The sequence below is a fragment of the Acomys minous genome (genome assembly GCF_964271855.1).
Source record: "Acomys minous genome assembly, chromosome: 12".
NCBI classification, from domain to species: Eukaryota; Metazoa; Chordata; class Mammalia; order Rodentia; family Muridae; genus Acomys; species Acomys minous.
The window spans coordinates 77746213-77759765 of NC_140493.1; positions in this window are offsets into that span (position 1 = coordinate 77746213).

A 13553-nucleotide genomic window follows, 5' to 3' on the forward strand; every position below is an offset into this window, starting at 1 on the left:
CTGAGCCAGGACAAGTGCTGATGATGTCACAGGCTTTGAACCAATAGGAGAGCCAGAGCCAGGTTGCTCAGGCTTGGGCTGAGAGGACAGGTGTGTGTCCATGTGAGGCCCGGAAGGCCCTGCTGCTGGTAACTTGGGGAGGGTTTCTGGCTGGAGGGGGTGATTACCCCAGCACCCCCAATCAGCTAAGCCTGGGGTCAGATGAATGGTCAGGCTTCCCTCCCGCAATTGCCCTCTTTTCTCCCTTTTCTATTTGTGACCAATAATAAGTACTTTCTTGCTTCACCAATGACCATGCAGCTGGCATGGTGGTGGTGGTGGTGGTGGTGGTATTGTGTAGGTAACAGCAGGCAGCCCGTGTCAGCAGGGGGTGTGTGGTCCAAGCACTGTTCTTCTTTAGTTCCCAGAAAGCCTGCAGGGGACCTCAGCTGCCTCCTCGCCAGGCTCTTGGCTCTGAGGTCAGTACAGTCATTCCTGCTCTGGAAAACTTTCCCCCTTCTCCACCTCATTTCTCTCCCTCCCCCTCTTTCCCTCCCTATCCCCCTCCCCCTGCACCCCTGTCCTCCACTTTAGTGAATAGTGCAGCAACCGAACCAGGAAGTTCTAGCTCTCTGCAAGTGACCAGAGCAGGTCTGGCTTTAGGCATGGGGCTGTCTGCTGCCTGGCTGGCCCCATTATAAACCTCCCTGAGGAGTGGAAGTGAGAGTGAGGTGGCGCTCAGACAGGCCTCCTAGCAAAACTACTCAGTGGTGGGCAGCTTGCTCTCCTGGCCATGGCCCCACACATGGAGGGTGAGGGAGCAAATCTTCCTGTCAGTATGTGGGAGTGAAGAACTTCCTCTTTTGAGTGAACTCACAGCCTCTGTGCTGACCCACACCTGGAGACGGTAGCCTAAGTGCCTCGTACCCAGCCTGCCTGGTTCATAGGGCAGTTCTCTCCAGGGGCACGGGGCCTACCAGTGGCTCCTTATTTACAGAGGTCTAGTCTGCCTGCCTCCCCAGCCTGCCTGCCTGCCTTTCTCTTTCACTCACCTCTTTAGGTGGTTGTGTTGGGTGCGCACACTCATATACACGCTCGCACACGTGTGCTTGGCTGCAGTTGCCAAGCCTGGGGAAAATACAGAGCCCATAGACGGACTTCTGTGAGGGCCACTAGCTCTTCTTTTCTGGAAGGCTCCCAGCACAGACTGTGAAGCACATTTATCGAACACTCACTATGTCCTGACTGTGGGCCTCTCTTACCCACTGTGAGTGAGGTCTTCTCCCATTGCACGGGTGAGGGAGCTGCAGTACAGCAGGCTGTCAGACACCCCTGGGGTCACAGTCTGGGGTCACTCTGTACCTCCTTAAGCTCCCATAGCCAAAGTTCTTCATCAGAGCCATCCAGGAAGACAGGCCACTCTGAGGGACAGGGTGGGGTCCGCTGACTCCCTCTCCCACCCTATTTCCAGTGGCTGTGTCTGTCCCCAAGGGGCCACCTCTCCTTCCCTGTGTTTAGGTTTGGCCTCCTGGCAGGAGCTAAAAATACTCTCCCATGTGTTTAGATGATTCTTGGAGGATAAACTTCCCCATCTTGGCTCTCACCTTGCATACTCTCAGGCCCTGTTTCCTGTAGCTCTGATCTGACTGTGTGGGAGCGGGGGGGGGGGGGGGGCAGGGGGGGGAGGAAGGTAGGAATGGAGGGCCTGCAAGCCCCAGAGTCTCGGGGGTGGTGGAAGAGTCCCTTGTGAGCATGGGCTGAGGAGGCAGCTAAGTCACCCGACGTCAGGAGATGCCCTTAAGGACACCATCCCCCGTGAATGGCGCTCCAGTAGGTGCCAAGCTTAAGATATGTGCACTGGGTGGGAGGAGGCAGAGAGGCTCATGGCCCAGCTGGCAGGGTTCCAGGCTTTCCCCCAGAGCCTGGACTTACCCATTCACAGATGGGAGTGAGCTTGGCCCTCCTGTCTAACTGACCTCATCATCCCTGAGCTACGGCCACTGACTCCTGGGAGGAAGGCTAAGCCCGTCTGTGTGTGTGTGGGGGGGGGGGGGGGCATGGTTCCTGGACCTTCTGCTTTACACACGTCCCAGCCGGCTTTGTTTGTTTATCTGAGTAAAGACAAAGACTGGACCTCCTGTGACAAAGGAGATGTTGGGGTGAGCACTAGGCAGGCCCTGGGAAGGGCTTCCTCTAAGGGAGAGCCAAAGGACAGATAAGTCTCAAGCTGGTTCCTTCTCTTGCTGCTGGCTTTGCAGGTTGTTTAGAGGCACAGCACACAGGAAGGGTTATTGAGTATATATTGGAACGGTCTACTTTCAACAAGATTTAATCTCCCAACAAACACTACTATAGCCTTCAGGCTTAGAAACTGGGGAGCCAGGCAGCAGGAAGCCAGCTCAGACCTTTCCTCTAAGGTTCCTAACCATAGACCAGGTACATTGAAGATGGTAGTGGGGGTACAGGGACAGGCCTGGAGTAGGTTGCTGCCACCCTGGAGCCTAGACCCCAGAGACACATGGAGCTGTGGTGGAATCCTTTCTACTAAAAACTAGTCAAGTGAGCTGGGTGTGGTGGCGCACGCCTTTAATCCCAGCACTCAGGAGGCAGAGGCAGGCAGATCGTTGTGAGTTCGAGGCCAACCTGGTCTACAAAGTGAGTCCAAGATGGCCAAGGCTACACAGAGAAACCCTGTCTCAAAAAAACAAAACAAAACAAAAACAAAAAACAAACCCAAAAAACTAGCCAAGTGACTTTGGTAATTGAAGTCATCAAACCTCAGTTTCCTCATCTATAAAAAGGTGACAAAGAGAGCTGTGGAGAGAGTCAGGAGAGTGCCTGTGTGCAAGCCCAAGGACTGGAGGTAGACCCTCGGCACCCATGTCAAAAGCCAGGCTGTGGCAGGTCTGGCTTAAAATCCCAGTGCCCGGGAGGCAGAAAGCCAGCCTCTCCTAATGGACACGCCCTCTAAAAGAAGGTGGTGGCTGCTGAGATGGCTTAGTTGGCAAGCGCTTGCAGAGTCTGAGCCCTCACAACCATATAAGAGGGCAAGTGCAGTGGTGCACGCCTGTAATCCCAGTGCTGGGGAGGCAGAGGCAGGCAGATCCCTGGAGCTTAGTGGCCTTCCAGACTACCCTAGCCAGTGAGCTCCAGGTTCAATGTGAAACCATGGATTTCACTCGGTAGACTAGGCTGGCCTTGAACTCAAAGAGACCCGCGTGCTTCCGCCTTCCAAGTGCTGGCATTAAAGGTGTGTGACACCATGCCAGGCTGTAAAACCCTGTGTCATAAAAAGTAAGGTGGGGTGTGATTGAGGAAGACACCTTACATTGACCTCTCTGATATACACACACATACACACACATACACACACATACACACCATAACACACACCACACACACACACACACACACACACACACACACACCATAACACACACACACACACCCCACACACACACACACACACACCATAACACACACACACACACACACACACACACACATGTATATGTTTAAAAAACCAGAAAAGTGGATAATCAGTTGATCTCTGGATTCCACATACCCATTCACAACATGTACCTGTGCACTCCCCCACATGCATACCCCTACACATGTAAGCACATGTACATACACACATGATTTTTTGTCTATTTTCTTCAGAGTAGTGAACCATTAAGCTAAATCCCCAAGTTCCTATTTTATTTTTCTTTCTTTCTTTCTTTCTTTCTTTCTTATTTATTTATTTTTGTTGTTGTTTTTCAAGACAGGGTCTCTTTGTGTAGCCTTGACTGTCCTAGACTCACTTTGTAGACCAGGCAGGCCTCGAATTCACAGCAATTTGCCTGCCTCTGCCTCCTGAGGGCTGGGATTAAAGGCGTGCACCACCACACCCAGCTCTCTTTTCTTTTCTTTTTTCTTTCTTTCTTTCTTTCTCTCTTTCTCTCTCTCTCTCTTTTTTGAGACAGGGTTTCTCTGTGTAGCCCTGGTTATCCTGGAACTTACTTTGTAGATCTGGCTGGCCTCAAACGCAGAGATCCTCCTACCCCTGCCTACCATGGAGATTCTGACGGCATTTACCTTAGAGGTTGCTACAAAGATAAAACATAATGCCTGAGCAAGAGAGTGTGTTCAGTATTGATAGTTATTGCCATTGGTTCTGGTGTGTTTGTTTTACATATTTTTAAATTTTTAATTAATTATCTTTATTTTATGTACATTGGTGTTCTGCCTGCTTGCAAAGGTGGCAGATCCCCTGGGAACTGGAGTCACAGACACTTGTGAGCTGCCATGTAGGTGCTGGGACTTGAACCCAGGTCCTTTGGAAGAGCATCCAGTGCTCTTAACCACTGCACCATGTCTCCAGTCCCCTATTAGCATTCTTCCTAGGGAGCGTGCTGAAGGGTAGGCAGGCCCTTCACCTGGGCTTCCAGGGAGCGGCAGGTGGGTGCTGGCTGGTACCTCCCTCTCCCATTCATGGGGGAAACATCCGGGTCCTAGTGAAGGTACTCTCCACTCAAGACAGGGACTCCCAGTTCCTACTTAGGCAAGTGCCCAACCTTAGCCTAGAGTTCACCCTGTGGATCAGGGTGGAGAAGGAACTCCATGGAGGCCCCGGGAGTCAGGGATGGAGTCTGGTGGAGCCTACTTGTCGGGGAGAGGAAAGCTTGCCCTCACTGGGCCGCACCTGCTTTCTCACTGTGGGGATTGGCCACGCTGGGGCTGCTTGCCACATTTCTGCCTTTCTGGAGAGCCACGCCCTCTCCATAGCCTCTTCTCCCCCGCCTTTCCACTGTCCGCCTCTCAGACTTGCAGTCCAAGGCCCTGGCCCATCTATGTAAACAAAGGAAGCCCTACTGCCTTTGACTTCAGAGAAACAACTAGGAATTGTTTCAGTGTGTCCCTCACAGTGAGTAGGAAATACATCAAAACATTGTTTCTTGTTTACCTGAAATGTAACTTTAACTCAGGGCCTGCCTGGTGATTCTTTTTTTTTTTTTAATTCACATGTATACATGTTTGTCTGTGTGAGTGTATGCCATCTATGTGTGGGAGGTCAGAAGAGAGTGTTGGGTACCTCGGAACTGGAGCTATGGGGGTTGTGAGCTGCTTGGCATGGGTGCTGGAACCCTGTGCTCCATCTCTAGAAGAGCAGTTAAGTCCTCTTAACCATCAGGCCTTCTCTCCCGATGCCGCCCCCTGGTGCCTGGGTGGCATCCTTCCTACACTCCAGGCTGTGATGTGAACACACAGCTGAGTCGCTTGACTTAACGCTGGCGTCAAGCCCCTCCTCACCCTACCCAGGAAGGCAGCTAGGTGCTCCCTGGGAGTTCTATTACACAAGACGGCGGCTGTGACGATTTCTATGGTCATCTTTATATTTTAGGTCTGGTGATCCATTTCTACCTACCTCAGGGAAGCTGAGCTGTAGAGAAGAGGGTAAGAGACGGGCGGCGGGGCGGGAAGGGGGTGAAAGGGCTTGGGGACTCACCAACGGAGACTTCCCAGTGCTTCCTGTCCTCGCTTCTCCTGGCTATACCTTCAAGAGCCGACTAAGGGCAGCCTGGCCGGGGGGTTTTCTCTCTAGTGCAGTTCTAGTGGGAGACTCCCAGTCGGGAAGGCAGCTGGCTGTGTTGCACAGGGCACTGGCGGGCCCACCTGCCTGCCAATTTCCTCCTACAGTTTCCCAATAACTGGGGAGAGGCCAGGACCAGGGGAATCTCTTTCTTATCCTTTGGCCTTGGCCTTGGCCTGACCTCAGCCTGGCTGTGCCAGAGGCTGCACAGCTCCTGTCTGGCAGCCCAGCTCCCATCATCACAGCTGCCCTCTTGTGTAAAACCTCCCAGGTAGCGCCTAGCTCCCCTTCTGGTAGGGTTAGGAAGGGTTTTTGATGCCAGAGAGGGGTTCATTTACAAACCAAAGAGAAACTCAGCTGTGCGTTCACATCACAGCCTTGAGTGCAGGAAGGACCTGAGCGGCTCCTTTCACCTTGTAATCTTGATCTAGTTTACTGCCTCTCGCTATCATTTTTTTATACACCCACTATCTTACGCTGGGTCCTTTACGAGGTACTTTATACCTGTTGTCTGACTGATTCTGACAGCAACCTTTAGAGGACAGAGACTTCTGGAACAGCCTACTCCCTCCGACAGGTGTTATGCCACGCTCACCGCTTGTGGTGGGCCCTGTGATGTGCAGTCCTTGTGAGGAAGGATGGTTCCAGCTGCCTTCAAATTTCAGGCTCTTTGCTCGAGACCACCTTCACCCAGGGGTGGCCAACGTCTGACGGACGTGTGGCTTGATTCCATAGGCCCACTGCATCCCTGGAACTCCCCATGGGGCAGTCAAAGTCATTGTTGGACCTATGTGTCTTTTTTTGTTTTTGTTTTTGTTTTTCGAGACAGGGTTCCTCTGTGTGTCCTTGACTGTCCTGGACTCCCTTTGTAGACCAGGCTGGCCTCGAACTCACAGAGATCCGCCTGCCTCTGCCTCCCAAGCGCTGGGATTAAAGGCGTGCGCCACCACCGCCCAGCAGATCTATGTGCTCCTCTTTCTAGTTTCACTTTCTTCCCCTCCCTTCCACAGATGGGTCCAAGAGGTGCTCCTTAATAAATGCTCTAGCATTATGGCCCGGCCGCCCCGGAACAACACAAAACACACGGCTAGTTCTAAAACATACAGTGGCCCAGAAGAAAGTCGGGGACAGTCTAGTAACAATATCTTAGTATCTACTCATGTTGTGGTTGTAGTAGCAGGGGCTATACACCAGCCCAGACTCAACATGAGCTCTGCTTTCTGCTGCTTTCTGGTCTCTGTTTCCCCCCACCCTGAGGGAAGAATGACTCTCAGCCATTAGATAGGAGTGTCATTGCCCAAGTCAACACCAGCCGGACAGATCAGGACAGGCAGAGCAGAGGTTTGCAGGAGGAATGAAAAAACGACAGCAGGGGATGGGATTACCAGACATCTTTCTGGAGCTGGGACCAAATATTTACCTTGTTCATTGGAAAATCCTGGGATAAGCCTGGCTCTCTAAGGCCTATTTATGCCGCCTTGCCTTCAATGGCAGATACAATCAACCTGGTCGCACTGCCGTTTGAACACCTGTTTCCACACATGGGGCCTGGACATGAGAGGCGTTTGATCTTCAGCGCCTCAGCTGTGTGTGTCTTCGGAGAATCTGCTCTGGGATCTCTGCGCCCCAGGGGGCTTTGGTTCTGTGCTCCGTGCTCCTTGGCTGGCTGCAGGGTCAAAGCAGAGTTGTGATGCGACGTAAGCTGACCACCCCTCTCCTTGAAGTGGGATGGGATGGACTTGCTTTGAGACTGCTTCTGGCTTCCAGGGACCCTGTGGGTTTACATGTCGTAGGTAGGGTCTGGGTCAAGTGTCGGAGCTGGAGAGGAAGAGAAGCCTGGAGTCCTCTTGTCTCTTGGTTTCACACTGGAGTTCTAAGGCAAATGGGAGCAGCGTACGGTGCTGGGGTTTGGGTAGGGCTTGAGTGTGTTCCGTAAGGGTTCATGTGTGGAAACTTAATCCCATTGTGAGGCAGTCAGAGGGCAGAAAATGAGTCTGGCTCTGTGTTTGGAAGTGAGGCTTTTGGACTTACGGTGGTAACACTAGCTGTACTAGGCTGACAACCTGGGTTCAATACCTCCAACCGCACAGAAGGCTGGATGCAGTGGTGTGCATCTGTAGTCTCAGTATTCCTATGGTGAGATCAGAAGGAGAGATAGAGCTGGGTGTGGTGGCGCACGTCTTTAATCCCAGCACTTGAGAGGTAGAGGCAGGTGGACCTCCGTGAGTTCGGGGCCAGCCTGGTCTACAAAAGTGAGTCCAGGATAGCCAGGAATGTTACACAGAGAAACCTTGTCTCGAAAAACTTTTTTAATAATAATAATAATAATAATAAAAAAGAAGTGGAGACAGAATAGTACTCTATGCAGCAGCAGGCACACCAAGAGAGACCCTGCCTCAACAAGACAGAAGGTGAGAACGGACCCTGAAAGTTGTCCCCTCACCTCTAAGCTTCTGCTGTGGTGTGTATTCCCTCCCTCGCCTACTAAGTAAGTTAATTAATTAAGAAGTAGGGCTTTGGAGGGGACTGGAAAGATAGTTCAGTTAGTAAAGGGATAGCCATGCGATCAGTAGGATCTGAGTTCAATCCCCAGAACCCATGTGAGAATGCCAGCTATGCCAGGTGTGGTGGCACATGCCTTTAATCCCAGCACTTGGGAGGCAGAGGCAGGCAGGCTCTGTGAGTTCGAGGCCACCCTGGTCTACAAAGCGAGTCCAAGACAGCCAGGACTGTTAAACAGAGAAACCCTGTCTCAAAAAACAAAACCAACAACAAAAAAAAGAGTGCCAGTTGTGGTGATGTGTTTGTGTAATCCCACTGCTGGGAGGCGGAGACAGGAGGATTCCTGGGAGCTCGCTAGCCAGCCAGTCTAGCCTATTGCTGAGCTCTGGGCCAGTGAGAGACCCTGTATGGTTTTGTTGTTGTTATTGTTGTTTTGTTTTGTGTTTTGCTTTTTTGTTTTTCAAGACAGGGTTTCTCTGTGTAGCCTTGGCTGTTCCGGACTCACTTGGTACACCAGACTGGCCTCGAACTCACAGTGATCCACCTGCCTCTGCTAGGATTAAAGGAATGTGCCACTATGCCCAGGTAAACCTCTTCTTTTAAAAGCAGTTTGACTCAAACATTTCATTTCCGTGGCAAGAATCAGACCCGCTCATGAAACAAAGGTTTCCCTAAGACAGTAACATCTGGGGATAGCAGCTTTGCTTTGGGAACACTTCAGTGGGGTGGGAGGTGTCCTGCTGCGAGGTATTGAGGAGGCTGTACTGGTGCTGTTGAGTTGGGAGCATCCTGAAGATCAGGTCGTCCTATGGGATGAACACCATGTAGTGGCTGATTGAACTACTTAAAAGAGCGCGTTTGATGTAGGCGTAAGGTTATTGTGTAATTCAAAGGCTGATTTCTGTGTCCCCCCCATATCTGGCTGCAATCCTTGTTCTGAGAATGTCCTATATCAGTGTTGTGAAAACACTACTTCCCAATTGCCCTGATACGCCAATAAAGCAGCTTGCAGGGGACAGAACAGCGCTGGAAAGAGAAGTTAGAAGAGGAAGTAGGAGAGTGAGACACAGGCAGAGGTCTAGGCAGTATCGGGAGACGAGCTGGAACAGGGAAAGCTGCAAAGTTCAAGGGAGATTAACTGTGGAAGGAAGCCAGGTTAGCTTAGAGGGTTAAGAATAGAGTAATAGGTTAGAGTGATGGCTCAGAGGTTAAGAGCACTGACTGCTCTTCCAAAGGTCCTGCGTTCAATTCCCAGCAACCACATGGTGGCTCACAACCATCTATAATAAGATCTGGTACCTTCGTCTGGTGTGTAGGTATACATGCAGGCAGAACACTGTATAAATAATAAATAAATACATCTTTAAAAAAAGAATAGAGTAATAACTGCTCAGTCATTGTGATGTGAAACTTATTTTTTTTTAAAAAAGATTTATTTATTAATTATGTATACAGTGCTCAAGAGGGCATTAGATCTCATATAGATGGTTGTGAGCCACCATGTGGTTGCTGGGAATTGAACTCAGGACCTCTGGAAGGGCAGACAGTGCTCTTAACCTCTGAGCCATCTCTCCAGGCTATGTCGTGAAGCTTATTACACAAATACAATAGAGTCTCAATTAAAAAAAAAAAAGATTACAGTATTCTGCCCCCATGTGTGCCTGCCCCTCAGAAGAGGGCACCAGATCTCCAGTTGGGCTCAATAACCATGCAGCAGAGACAGTGCTGGCTCTCCCTTTGGAACTCAGCAGTTAGCGTCTGGGCAATCAGCCTAGTGTATGCAGGCCTGCCATGATAGCCGGATGGACATATGGTATTTGTGTTAAATTAGCCTAAGCTGCTGGGGATTGAATATCTAGGGGCAAGGGATCCAACTCAATTGTTCTTCCTCCCTTTTCAGGAAGGGCCAGGAAGGAAAGGGTCCTAGTTGGAGAAGCTATTGTTCTCAGTAAGTTAAGCAACACCAGGTAGCCTGGTTGGCAGGGGGCCAGTGAAAATGCTTTGATAGGCACTCTGATATCCCTCAAGGTTCACTCAAACCTGTCTCTCCTATGCTGCCCCCGGGGACTGCTGTAAATCTCTGATAAGATACTATCGGGTGCTCTGGAGTGCAGGTGGGAACACCTGCCTTTGCCCCAGCCAGAGTCCCTTTTCTCTTCCTGGTCCCATCTCCCCATCTACTCCCACGTTCTTCTTCTGTCTGCTTCCTGAAGTCCCTGGGCCACCACCGGCAAGGAACAAACCTAGGATGTCAAGTGGTCCTCAGGAGCCACTGCACACTCCCCGGGTCTGAGGAACTTGGGGGGAAGGCTCTGCTATTAGGCTACCACTTCCTCTGCTGAGGCAGCAATGCTGTGTTTGCACAAGCGTAACTGATTGTAAAGGTTGTTCGTGTTCACAGTGTTATCACTATATTGTAAAGTAATCAAGGTCGTGGTGACCTTATCAAAAAAGGAAGCCACCAAAACTCAAGAGTGGGGTTGACCACTTTTCCAGGAATAGGGTGGCAAGGCAGCCACTAGGTTTGAGTCCATCCTGTCCCCTGCCCCAATCTAGGTTTGCATCCAGCTAAGAAACATCCCATCAGTGGGACACCAACATCCTGATGAGGTGATTTAACCTCCCCTGGTTTCAAATTCGTTCATAAAAAGGGATGAAGTTCATCCCTCACAGAGCTGTGTGTGGTGGGTGTTGTTTAGTAACCGGTGGAACACACAGAGGACAGGCAAAAGAGCTAATAAATAGGGCGTGGGAATGTAGCTCAGTGGTTGGAATGCTTGCAGAGAGCCCTAGGGCTGACATGGCCGTGCCTGCCTGTAATCCCAGCACTCTGCAGGTGGAGGCAGAAAGGATCAGAAGTTCAAAGCTATCTTTGACTACATAGCTAGTTTGAAGCCACCCCGGGACACAGGTGACTTTATCTCAAAACACCACATGAAAAAAAATATATAACCAAGACATCATTTGATGTCTAAGTACCCTTCCAACTTTTTCTCCCTGTCTTAGCTTGGTTCTTTGTTGTGATAAAACCCTGAAGGAAACCAACTTGGCTGAAGAACTGGCTTATTTCAGCCTATCCAGTCCATCGCCAAGGGAAGTCAGGGCGGGAACTCAAGCACAGACCTCGGCTGCTTACTGGCTTGCTTTCCAAAGTGCACACTTTTTGCCCAGGACCATCTGCCCAAGAGCTGGCACTGCTCACAGTAGACTGGGCCACTCTACACCAACCATTAGATGTGCCTACTGGCCAGTCTGATAAAGGTGTATTCTCCGTTGAGTTATCCTTTTCCCTAGATGACTCTAGCTAGGGTTAAGCTGACAAAAAACAAAAACAAAAACAAACAAAACAAAACAAAAAAACTAACCAGCACACTTCCTCCCAGTTCTAGGCTCAGGATTCCCTTCAAGGCCCAAAGTAGCTACTCAATAAACATTTGATGAATGAATGATAAGCTCAGCCGTGGTCCTTTCCTTACCTCTTAAAAAATGAGATGATGTTTATTTGCACTTCTAAGCTACAGAGAGCTCTGCAAACAAGGAGTGGCAGCAGGGACTTGCTCCAGCTGGCACAGTTAAAGGCCACAGGCCTTGGGCTGGTTATTTACAGGTGTCCAGTCCCCAGTACAGCTGCCAGGCAGCAGGCTGGCTGCTCTAGGAACTATTTGCATCTCCATAGTGAGGGATTTGCTTGGCTTTAAGCAGCAACACTGTGCATTTGCACAACTGTAGCTGCTTGCAAAGGATATGCATTGTCACATTCAGCCTTGGTTTCACCCTGGTTGCTCGGTTTTCTTCCTCTCTCGCCCACACATAATTGGAGTAGCTAAATGGGCTCTGCAAAGCCATTGAGAGCTTTGTGAGAGACTCTTGCTGGTGGCCACTCCAGCTCTGGGAGCTAGCTTCTCAGGGGCCGCTGGAAGCCTGCACCATTGGTTTCTTGCACACTCAGGGGTGAAAGGTGCTTTAATGACATTTGATCCATGCAGTAGCTACTTCCCACTTGCACATCAACCGGAAAAATTACTACCTGATCTGCTGCTTCAGCTGTTAAGGGGGGGGGGGAAGGATCCAATCCTGATGCTGTTTCAAAATAAAAGCTGGAAGACCCATGATGTAGTGCAACACCATCATTATTCACAAGGGGACATGAGATGCAGAGAGAAATGATCTATCCGCAAGGGGCAGAACATGGCCTGGAGGCTTTTGTTTTTTATTTTTTATTATATTTTTATTTTTTGAGACACAGTTTCTCTGTGTGTAGCCTTGCTTGTCCTAGACTTGCTTTGTAGAACAGGCTGGCCTCGAACTCCCAGAGATCCACCTGCCTCTGTCTCCTAAGTGCTGATTAACGGCGTGCACCACCGCCATCCAGCTTTTTAATTTTTTATTTATGTAGTCATTCACTTTACACGCCGACCATAGCCCCCTTCCTCTTCTCCTCCAAGTCCCACCCTCCCTCCTCTTTATCCTGTCCCCCTTCCCCTACTCAGCTAAGGAGAGCCCCTCCCCCACACCCCAACTCATACCAGCACATCAAGTCACATCAGGACTGATGCATCTTCTTCCCTTGTGGCCTGGTGAGGCAGCCCCACTAGGGAGAAGTGGTCGAAAAGCAGGCAACAGAGTCCATGCCAGAGAGCTCCCCTGTCTCCTTTCTAGAGGACACATAAGAAGACCAAGCTGCCCATTGGCTATGTATGTGTAGAGCACCTAGGTCGAGTCCATGCGTGGTCCTTGGTTGGGACATCAGCCTCTGAAAGCTACCCTGGGATCTGGTTAGTTGGCTCTGTTGGTCTTCTTGTGGAGCTCCTGTCTCCTCCAGGTCCTTCTGTTCTTCCCTCCAACTCTTCTACAAGACTCCCTACAATTGGCCCAATATTTGGCTGTGAGTATCAGCATCTGCTTCAATCCACTTCTGGGTGGAGCCACTCGGAGGACAGCTATGCTAGGCTCCCATGTGCAAGTATGGCAGAGTGTCAGTAATAGTATCAGGGGCTGGCTCTCTCCTATGGGGTGGGTCTCAGCCTGGGCCAGGCACTGGTCAGACATTCCCTGAGTCTCTGCTCTATCTTTATCACTGAACACCTTGTAGGAAGAGTAAATTTTGGGTCAAAGTTTTTGTAGGTGGGTTGGTATTTCCTTCCCTCTACTAGGAGTCTTGTCTAGTTACAGGGAGGCTTCTTCAGACCCCTAATACTAGGAGTCTCAGTTAGAGTCACCCTCATAGTCTCCCAGGAGCAGATCCAGCCTGACTCAGAGATGCCCTCACCCCTGGTTTCTCTTCTCTCTGCAAGCCCTCTGTCCTCTCACCCCGTTCTCCCCACATCTGACCTCCACCCCCATTTCTCTCCTTGCTCCTTCTCCTGCCCTGTTCTTCACTGGTTTCTCCTGTCTATCCTATTTCCCTTTCTGAGTGAGATTTAAGTATTCTTCCTTGCGTCCTCCCTGTTACTTATCTGTTTTGGGGTTTGTGAATTTTAGTATGGCTATCCTACAC